We start from the raw sequence: 10,294 nt of genomic DNA on the forward strand, positions 1-10,294 counted from the left end.
TTGATGGATGCCCCAGGAAGGGGTTCTCAGTGAGACCCAGGACCAGCAAAGGTCCGGGGACTTACCAGCAAAAGCTTCATGGACACCGGACATCTATGGCACAGACTGGTATCTGGCAGGACCAAGCGAAGCAAGAATTAATGACCGGTGGGCCTACAGCAAGTGTAGAGCCCCAGTAGAGAGTCAGATGCCTGGGCACAGGACAGCGCCAATCAGGAAGATGCGTAAGTAAGGCAAGAACGCAGTAGGGAACGCTCGGGCAAAGACGACATCTCAATCCCCTCCATCACAAATCTAGTGGGCCCAAGCACCAAAGTGCTCGGCAGAGCCCCAAGCAGGAAGGACAATTGGGACACTCAAAGGAAGGCACCTAGGGGGATGGGACCAACCATCTTCCTCCCAATAACAAACCATTTAACAGAAAAGGCATGGCAGGCGAGACCTTCCTGGTAGTGTGACTAGAGACCACCCACTAACAAGCCTGTTTCTTCCTCAAAGCGATGGTGAAGTCAGAGAAAACCACACTTACCTGATGCACAGGGGAGAGGCACGGGAAACTACACACCAGCAAGTTTTCTCCTTCCCAGACTCATCAGCCTGGGGCTTCGGATGTTACCAAATCCATGTCAGGCATCCTATGTGCAGGCCCCAAACCTGGATCTAGAACTGGATTCAGAACTGATTTGGCCCTGGAAACGGAAAAAAAAATCAGTATGTTTGCCCAACATGGACCACATGTTTTATAGTCATGCTCAATGTTGGCTGCATTTAATCAACTTCATAGTTGTTTTCCATTACTGAGCATATGCTGCTTTTGGCAGCTGCTTAATGATATACAATGTATTTAATGAAGTTTCCTTGCCTGCAATTATAAGACAAGAGCTAGGGGAAAAAACCTTGTTTCGTATTTGAGTAAACATGGTAATAGGTGTCCTCAGACCCCCAGTCACACCTGATAAAATGTGGTGGGGTACATGGCAGACACACACCTACACCGGCAACAGTAAAACTAACAATGTCCTCATCTTCACCACTCTCCCAGCCAGGTAACTCCTGGCTGTCCAAAGCAAGCACCATTACTCTTGTCCATGATCCAGACCTGCAACCCACAGAGACCACAGACAATCTGCCTTCCAAATCCAAATAGCCAAGTCATTGGCTCTACCCACTCCGCTCTGTCTCCTTGCCTACTTTGGCTGTTGACTGGGCAAAGCTCGTTGCCACAACGTGAAATCTTATGAGCCTGCACAGCCGGGTGGAGGAACCATTGGAACGTCCACCACGCGATGTATCTCGGGCTGGACATGAACACCCAGAGCTGCTTATGAGCTTTGGATGTCCCCTTCCCACGTGTTTTCTGCCTTGATGGGCCAAGCAGCACCAGGCTGCACAAATGCTCTTACACTGCTGTAAACACTGCTCTTCTGCTGTAAATCAGTTTTACTTTAGCTTTGGCTGCTGCCTGGAGACCTGCTGGAGCAGGGAGCCAGTGTTACAGCTGGGCCATGAGAGCAAGCTGCACCAGCATCCTGGCTTGGATCACAGCAGGGCACTCCACTCAGCTAGCAGTCAGAAATGAAGGGAAGGGAAGGCAAAGCCTAATTATTGAGCAGTGCTGACTTTGAGGCTTGGCATTTCCTCATCTAGGCCAGGTATAGGACCCCTCTCGCCTGGGGCAAGTAGAAATGCTTTGCAGAACAATAAATTCCCCTTGGCATTTGCCTTGGGCCAGTGATCAGGAAGGAAAGGCTGAGGTCCTAGTCAGATGTGTGAAAGGAGCTGTCAAGGTCGATTGCTGGCTGAGGAGCTGACATCACCTGTGACGCACCTGCAGCAGGAGGGATGAATTGTGCAACCGGGCACAAACACCTGTAATTTAATCTCCTTTGAGAGCCGGGCTCACGGGAAGAAAACAGTTTACACAATCGCTCCAGCCTTACTGCTTTGGATAGAGTCACCCCTTCGGTGCCTGCAAGCCAGGCAGGGCCGGGGCTCTGTGATCAGAGCTTTGATCCGTTTATGAAGGGGATCATACGGCATGCAATACTGGATGTGATGGACCAGAGGCCCTGTCCAGTTCTCCATTTTGACTGGAGACTGCTGAGGAAACTGGAGAGAGGTGTTGGCAGCACTGTCACCCACAGAAGGATCAAAATCGCAGCAGGATATAAGGCACTGCAGTGTTGCAGCCTCCTGTCTTTTGACCTAGGAGGAGGTCTTGCAGCAGGGGAAATTGCAGTTCCCACTGGACAGGGCAGCCTGCACTGCCTGCTCTGCGCTGCTGTGCATCGGAGTTGTCAAACAGCTGCTGCCTTTCAGCGGGGTCTAACGTGCTTCCAGCATGCGGCTTGTTCCCGGTGCTCTGGGGCGAACCGGAGGGTGAGGATGACGCCGCGATCTGGCGTCTTCATCAAAGCGGTCCACTACGCTGGTTAGTCTCCCCGCCGTAACGGCCGGACACGGCAGGACTGACCCAGACTCCCCGCTCTCCGCTAACGAGCAGGAAAGGCGATGCAATAGATTCTGCCCTTGGTGCAGAAACCCTGAGAACCTGGAGACACGTTGGCCAAAACCCACCGAAACACCAAGGCAAAACACCCAGCATCTCCCCCCAGTATGAAAATACCAAGTGTGTCAGGAGATTTCAAGTGCATCGCAGAACCCTCTCTGATCCTTGGACCCATTTCCCAGAATGCCTCTCATTTCTTTCTTCTCCATTTCTTTCTCCTTCCCCTCCTTAGCATGAGGGTCTTCTAGCCAGCTAGCAAGGGATCCTTCTGCTCATCCAGCCCCCTCCTGCAGGCTGGGCTTGGAGGATGGGACCTGGAGCCCAGGAGTTTTCTGACTATCAAACACCCACCCCGGGGCACTGATGGTGCCTTTCAAAGTGATGCTGTTGCCTCTGAAAAGGCACTTCTATCAGAGAAGGACTTAGGCCCCTTGGGGGGTGTTTGGATTCAGATCTGAATTCTGGGCACACCCAGAGCCATCGCTGTTTTTAGGGTCTCTTTGCGTGGTACATGTCTGGCTTGGAGAAAGCAGTGAGCTAGAGGGCAGTGGTGGACCCCATTCTTGCTGGGTGAGGAAGGATGATCAACTGGTTAGAGCACATGTCAAGGATGTGTGAGGCCAGGGGGTCGAGCCCCTGCAGTGCTACGCGCTTCTTAACGTGGGGGGGATGGGCTAGGCATGTTCACTGGTGTCGGCCCAGCCTGTCAGTACAAGCTGCAGGATGCGGTCCCTGAGAGATGGAGAACAGCCAAAGAAAAAGGCTCATAAACCTCCCCAGCTGCCAGCAAGGAGCCTCCTCTCAACAGCGATGGGCTGAAAGCTTTGGTATTGATCCAGACCTGCTCCCTCGCATTTTCCTCCCTCTCGCTGGCCGAAGTGAACCTCTTCCCTCCAGCCTTGCACTGGCCCCAGTGTTGCTCTTAGCTCCATCCACTTGCCCCCTCCTCATGGCCTGCATGGACACCCCATGACTTCCTCCTGTTTCCACACCACCCTGACATGTAGATAGGGCTCCCGTCCCAGTTTGCCTGCATCTCCTCAGCCACATTCCTCCCTGGATCCTTTGGAGAGCATTGCAATCTCTCCATGCCGTTGCAAGCACTCCCAGCCCATCCCATCTTCCAGGCCCCTTTCCCTGATGGGGAAGGGGACATCTCCACTTGCATGTTCTTGTGCTGCCTGGGGTAACATAATGGATGATAACAGGAGAGGGTGCATTTGAGGCTAATGTGCAGCCCTCGGCATTGGGTGACTGGGGTTCAGTTCTTGCATCTGAGGCATCACCTGGGCTCATGATCCCAAAATCTCCACAACTTTTTGGTGCCTCCAGGCTTTGAAGACCTGGCCTTAAGTGAGATGATTTTGCTTCAGGGAGCAACATGAAGGGTACAATTAATGCTCCCCAGATCATTGGCACCACTTTCAGCCCCGGATGTTGGTATCTCTCTCTGTACGACCCTGCGGACCTGCTAATTAGGTCTGCTGAAAGGCAGAGCCAGCTATTCTGTGTCTAGCACCATGTGAACGTGGTGCTTGGCAGCATCGTGAGGAGTCCTCACAGCAGCTGCAGCAGGACGTTGCAATACAAAACCGACTTTTCACACTGGGGGCAAAAATCCCATTTCAGGGAGTCCTCAGGGGACACTGGGACATGGTCCTACAATAGCACCCTGCTTTGCTCCTCTGGAAAATTCAGGACCATTGGTCACTTCTGGTCTAAGACACTGCACCCCCAGGGATACAGCCAAGACAATGTGGCCAAGTGACTGCTGGGCTCGTCTGGAAACGGATGCGTCTCCTAGACAATTTCAACACAAGTTGCGAACTCTTGGAAATCCCAGTGGGGAGCAGATCAATAATTGCTTCATATCCAAGCACTTGCCAAGAGCCACAGAGCCTCTCGGCCATGCAGGTCATGGGCTGTTTTCCTGTATATTGATATTCCACTGAACAAATAAACTCTGTGACTGACTCAGTGGCTGGAAATTGGACTCTGGCTTGGAGAGAGTGCTGCGGGAGCTGGTGTGTGGGCCCAAGACCTGGAGGAGGGCTTAAACAGAGATGGCGCTGGCCGTGCAGCCGAGTCAGCAGAGACGTATGTAGCCAAGACTGCAAAAGCCAGAAGCAGGGGGGAAAGTCCTGAAACCCTGCTTCCTCTTTAGAGTAGCACGAGGGAAAGAAAAGGGGTCTGGAACGCATCACCGTTCACGACGGCAGGACGGGAATGAGTGCGGGAAACAATAAGCCTCTTTGTTGCTCTGGCAAACTCAGCGCTTGGAGAACGGACGTGGCACCGATGAACTTCTCAGCTGCACCGAGACTTGCCATATGTGCATGGGCCAAGGGAAATGAGGAAACGAGGGAAAGGTGCAGATGACTGCATGGGCACAAGGGTTTAAAAGTCAGAAGAGTTTTCACAGAGGGAGGCCTCTGGCGAGGAAGCCTTGCAGATGCGGGGTAGGACTCGCTTCGGAGCTGTTCCTCTTCCGTGCCGAGGGGATGTCAGGGGGGTCACCCCAGTGTTTCCTGGAGTAACAGAGCACAACGCAGCATGGACTGATCACTGGAGCAGGGGTTAGACACTTGGTGAAGCAGAAGCCTCTAAACAAAGCACAAGCTGCTTCCAACTCAGCCCATACCGCTGCCGCCTCCGCGCCACAGGATGGATAAAATGGCTCCATGGGCCTGATCCAGCCTGTAGGCCACTGATTTAAGGCACTTAAGTCAAACCCAGAGGAAAGATGGGTTCAATCCCTGGTCCCTGCCACAGTCTTTCAGTCTGACCTAGAGTCCCTTCCCACTCCCACCTCACAGGAAGGCTTGTGAGAAAAATCAGATTCAAGATCTGAAGGCCCTATAGTCACAAAGGCCGTATAAGTGGTACAATTATGTCCATGAACGCACTAAGCTTCATTACAACTCTCTGGGAGCTATACAGCTATCGCTGACCTCCTCCTACAGATGGAAAAATGGGGCCAACCCCAAACTTTCCCACAATGCTCCCTTGATCATGGATGCCTCTCCAGGACTGGCTGAATTTTCCAGGGGAGTGAAGCAGGGTGCTATTGTGGGGCCATGTCCCAGTGTCCCCTGAGGACTCCCTGAAATGGGATTTTTGCCCCCAGTTTGAAAAGTCAGCCTTGGATTGCAACATCCTGCTGCAGCTACTGCGAGGACTCCTCCCGATGCTGCCAAGCGCCGTATTCACATGATGCTAGGCACAGAATATCTGCCTCTCAGCAGAGCTAATTAGCAGGCCCTCATTTGGGACCCGCTGAACTAGAGGAGAAGTTAAGCCTGTGTCCAAGCTTTGGGAAGAGAGGCTGGTCTGGCCTCTCCTGAAAACAAAGCTCCACGCATGATATCCAAGTCCATATTGCTAATTCTGCAGTTGAGCTCAGGGCTGTACAATGCATACAACTCACAACAATCCCAGCCCCAGAGAGCTCCCAGCAGATGGGATGCCATGGGAAAGGCAGAGACTGGAGGTCATATCTGGGAGGGCATTTCCCTTCCCATCCCATCCTATGGTGAAGGACATCTGGAAAGGGCCATGGTCAACAAACTGGCTTCTTCTGGCCATGAGAGAAGAAGTGAGAGTTGAGAAGGGGCTGGCATCAGAAGACACTGGTCCTACTGGGGTTGGAGATTAACTCATAAATAAGGACAGCTCTGGGAAACTGGTCCAGGAGGGCAGTGGGGAAGGACACAGATAGAGCCCTGGAGTTGGTTGTGTTGGTGTCACGGAGCTGAGGTCCTGAGGCAGGCCAGGGCGGTGCTGTCCGAACCCCGAGAGCCCTTCAGCTGACTGCAGGGGAAGCAAACAGAGGTGAAGCGGGCGGTGGGATATGTCCTAGCCAGCCTGTCACCAAGGGGGACCCATACGGTGGCTGAAGGCGATGATGTGAGTAGTCTGGGAGGCTGGAGAGGAGGCTGCAGTGATCTGAAGGAGAGCCTGCTCGAGCACAGACACCCTGATGTGGCAGGAGCCACCTCAAGCCTTGGCCACCGCCTCCCGCAGCTCTGGAGCTGGGTGAGGGGGCAACAAGCTGGGGATAAGGAGAGAGTTTAAGAGGTGACGAGGCCTCTTCTTCCCAGTTCATGGCAGTGAAAAGCACAAGTGGCTGCAGCAGCTGCTGGAAACAAGAGCCGAAGCCGCTGCACCTACCGGCTCTATGCAAACCATCCACAGCGTGTGGACTGCCGCTGCACCACAGCCCCGGCGCGGGAACTGCGCTCTTCAGCCACATACTTCCACCTTCCATAGCGATATCCCAGCACGCCGGATGACGAGCTCTCCTTCCCATTGTCGGTGCCCAGAGAAATGTCCCTGGAGGGAATGAGCTCAGTGCATCTCACTCGTGCTCTCCTTAGCGTGGCCTTTGGCGGTGTGGATCGGCAAAGCCCCCCTCCGCCACACAGCCACTCTCTGCCACTTGACATTTGGACCTGGTTCTCGTTGTCATGAGGCTGATGCAGTGTGACCCCCTCCAGCTCCTTCTGTCTCTCCCTCCTGGTCCCCTCTACATTGGTTTTCTGGCAACGGGGTCAGGATCTCTCTGTCGGCAATGAACACAGAGAGTCCCCTTGCTTCTGCCCTGCGCTGCAGCCCTGCTTTTCGGGCCAGTCCCAGATCCTGTTCTGTGGTTTGAGGCTGTGGTTAATGGACCCCACAGATGGTCAGATTTGCTGATGCTATCACTTTGGGGCTTTGTTCCTTGCTCAAGCGCCCAGAGCGTCACCCGTTGCTTTTCCGGTTCTGCTTCTTTTATTAACAGCCCTTTGCTGCCTTTACAGTTGTCTTATCGGTCTGTGTGATGCACGGTGCATACCACCCACTTGCCTTCCACCAGAGCCCACTAAGGATCCATAGGGGACCATCTGTCCGCTGGAGAGGAGGCTGAAGAGTGGCTTATTCTGCAAGCTGGTCACTCAGGGTTAAGCCATCCCCACAGGCCATGCTCCCTTCCCAACTGTCCCTGCTGTGAGCTGTGGTAAGTAGCAGAGCACACATTAGATGCTCTAGTCTGGTGAGTGGCCTCGCATAGGAAGCCATAACTCAGCACATTCAAACCTGGGCGTGGACCAAGACCTAGGCTAGGGGTGGCCAACCTGCCATGGGTGGCATGGGCAGCCTTTGCGTGTGATGCACAGCAGTTTAGGGAGGACATGGGCAGCAACAGAGAGGGCCAGGAGCAGAAAGCAGAGCAGCAGAGCAGGCAGGGGCACAGGGCGGAAAACAGGAGGTGATTATGGAGCATGGGCAGGAAGCGGTGGATTGGACACGGAGCACGAGGGGGGGAGCAGAAAGCAGAGCAGCACATCGGCCAGGGGAAGAGGGTTGGAGTGGTCTTCAGGGAGGGTGTGGGGCTACTTAGTGCCATACCTGCCAAAAAAGGTTGACCCCCCGCTCTAGACACTCCCTGCACTGGGAAGGAAACAGCAAGGAGCCGGCTTTGTTTTCGGGACAGGGTGCCAAAGACCAGCCGGGGTGGCATGTGCCCTTGGGGAGGTGTTCACAAGCTTGAACCTGCAGGGCTCTCTGGGCACTAGTGTCTACTCCTAGCTGCAGCCCGTGAGTCCTTCGGCTTCCATCGACCAGAGGCTCCTTTCTCCCTTGCTTCAGCGTTACAGGCGCAAAAGCTCTTGGCTTGGATCAGACGCTGTGCAGTGGTGAGGGAGCTCTCCCAGGGCTGGGAGGGCCTGCATTCCCTTTGCCAGCTCTCCCAGCCTATCCCTGGGTCTCTCTGTGCCTCAGTTTTCCCACCTGTGAAACGAGCATGATGTTCCACTGCCTCTGGGGTGCAGGGAGGACGGATACCAGCCAAGTGTGAGGTGCATGGCTGGTGGGTGATCAGCCCGTCCAGGCATCACGGGCACAGAGACTCATTAGCTCTGGCTGGAGACTCATTAGCTTGCGCTGAAAGGGCAGAAATCATCAAGTGAGTGCCAGTCTCTCCTGTCCCTAGCCGGGTGGACCACCATAGTCCCCGCACCTCTAGCACCCTGGGTTCAACTCATGCGGCAGCACACCAGAGCCGTGTCTGTCCCAGGGCAGGGATGTTGGAGCAATAGTGCTGAAACAGCTGTTCTGGGCAAAAACTACCTTGTTCCAGGACAAATTTACCCTAGGTTGGAACCGGGGTGGGTTTTCCCGGGCAAGAGCAGCTTTGCCTCTGGTAGAGGACTTGCATCAGTATATGGCTGCAGTACGTTTGCCTCGGGGCCCCTGGGGCTTTCCAGGGAGGTACCAAAATGAACGCAGCCAGACTCTAGTTGCCAGGGAGCAGGTACCGGTCCCGTGAAACCTATCCGCAAGCTGGCAGGTGCATCGCACTTGTGACTCTGTGTTTTATGAGCCTTGCAGAGGGTGATGAAAGGGCAGGGAAAAGTGCTAGCTCTGACTGCCTACTTCACCTGGATTGTGTTGGGACCTCTCCAGTTCCCACTGAAATCAATGGGGGACTTCCCTTTGCATTTAAATAGGTATCAGATGGCTTCCATGAGAGCACCGTGCTTTTCCAGTAAGCTGGGTTGTTAAAAATAAGTGTGTGCATGCATGTTTGTGCCTGTGCATACACGTGCATGTGTTTGTATGTGTGCTCTTGTGTGCATATGTGTGTGTGAGTGTGTATACACACGTTTATAAGATGCCATTTTCAAACCTGCTGTTTGCTGAATTGTTCTTTTTCTGGCTTGGCGTTTATAACTTGCCCCCACCCCAACTCTCCTCTTCCCCTCTATTTTGTGTGTTATGGTAGCAGCTGCAGACCTCCCTCTAAATCCTGCCCATGCTCTGAAGCATGAGCTCCTTGAAGACCAGGAATCTCTGCAGTGTTTGTTGCACCAAGCCCTATCTAATTGCTGGCTATGGACTAACTTGAGACATTTAGCTGTCCCGATTGCATTAGCCTTGCCTGAGAGGCAAAGGGTTGTGGGCCATATCTTTTATTGGACCAGCTGGATGGTCAGCATAAAATCCAGTAACCTCTGGAAGGCAGGACTTTCTTCATCAGAGCTTTGTTAGCTGTACCTGGTACCTCCTGTTTCTCGTGGTTGCTGAACATGCCAGAGCATAGTCATCCCCCTTTGCAAACAGGAGAAAGCAAATCCCAGGCTGAGCAAGTGTATCCAGCTTGTGAGCACACACTTGGGGGCCTCTCGAGGCAGGTCAGGGGAATCACGCTGGAGACCTTCACGGGCTCCTGCTTGTGAATTGTGAAGGCACTGCAGTGCCCAGGGGATGTTAGGGACCCGTTTGGCTTGGCCCGCTGTGTTCGTTGTCATCTGAGCTACACCTTCTAGTGGGCAGACAAGGTTCTTTGGGTAAATGTGATATCTTTTATTAGACCAACTAAATAGTTGGAAAATTGTTCTTGGCAAGCTTTTGGGTGCAAACACCCTTCTTCGAACTCTGAAGCCTGCAAGACCATTTTTTCCAACTATTTAGTTGGGCTAATAAAAGATACCACTTTTACACAGAGCACCATGTCTGTCTATGTCCTTAGATCAACACGGCTGCAATCAACACCCCAGACCATCTAGTAAGCATATCCCTGAGCTGCATCTCTGCCCTCCTCTCATTCACATACCAAGGTGATCCTCCCCTCCTATGCGACTCTGGTCAGGCCGCAGCTGGAGTACTGCGTCCAGTTCTGGGTGCCGCACTTCAGGAGGGATGTGGACAGCGTGGAGAGGGTCCAGAGGAGGCCACTCGCATGGTCAGGGGGCAGCAGGGCAGGCCCTACGAGGAGAGGCGACGGGACCTGAACCTGTTCGGCCT

General features: G+C 53.7%; 1 protein-coding gene and 1 long non-coding RNA gene across 2 annotated transcripts in view; both read left to right on the top strand.

Moving 5' to 3' along the window:
• The window catches only part of LOC109306889, a 15,590-nt gene extending 9,212 nt beyond the window's left edge, over positions 1-6,378 (top strand). The window contains exon 3 of the long non-coding RNA XR_002100136.1: positions 6,369-6,378. This is a non-coding gene — a long non-coding RNA (uncharacterized LOC109306889). The remainder of the gene's footprint in view (positions 1-6,368) is intronic.
• Positions 6,379-6,543: 165 nt separating this feature from the next.
• The window catches only part of P2RY6 (pyrimidinergic receptor P2Y6), a 16,067-nt gene continuing 12,316 nt past the window's right edge, over positions 6,544-10,294 (top strand). Inside the window, exon 1 of the mRNA XM_019530526.1 lies at positions 6,544-7,505. The gene's annotated coding sequence lies outside the window, so the exon portion shown is untranslated. The remainder of the gene's footprint in view (positions 7,506-10,294) is intronic.

Source organism: Crocodylus porosus, unplaced genomic scaffold (genome assembly GCF_001723895.1).
Source record: "Crocodylus porosus isolate Cpor-Errol unplaced genomic scaffold, CroPor_comp1, whole genome shotgun sequence".
Classification (NCBI taxonomy): Eukaryota; Metazoa; Chordata; order Crocodylia; family Crocodylidae; genus Crocodylus; species Crocodylus porosus.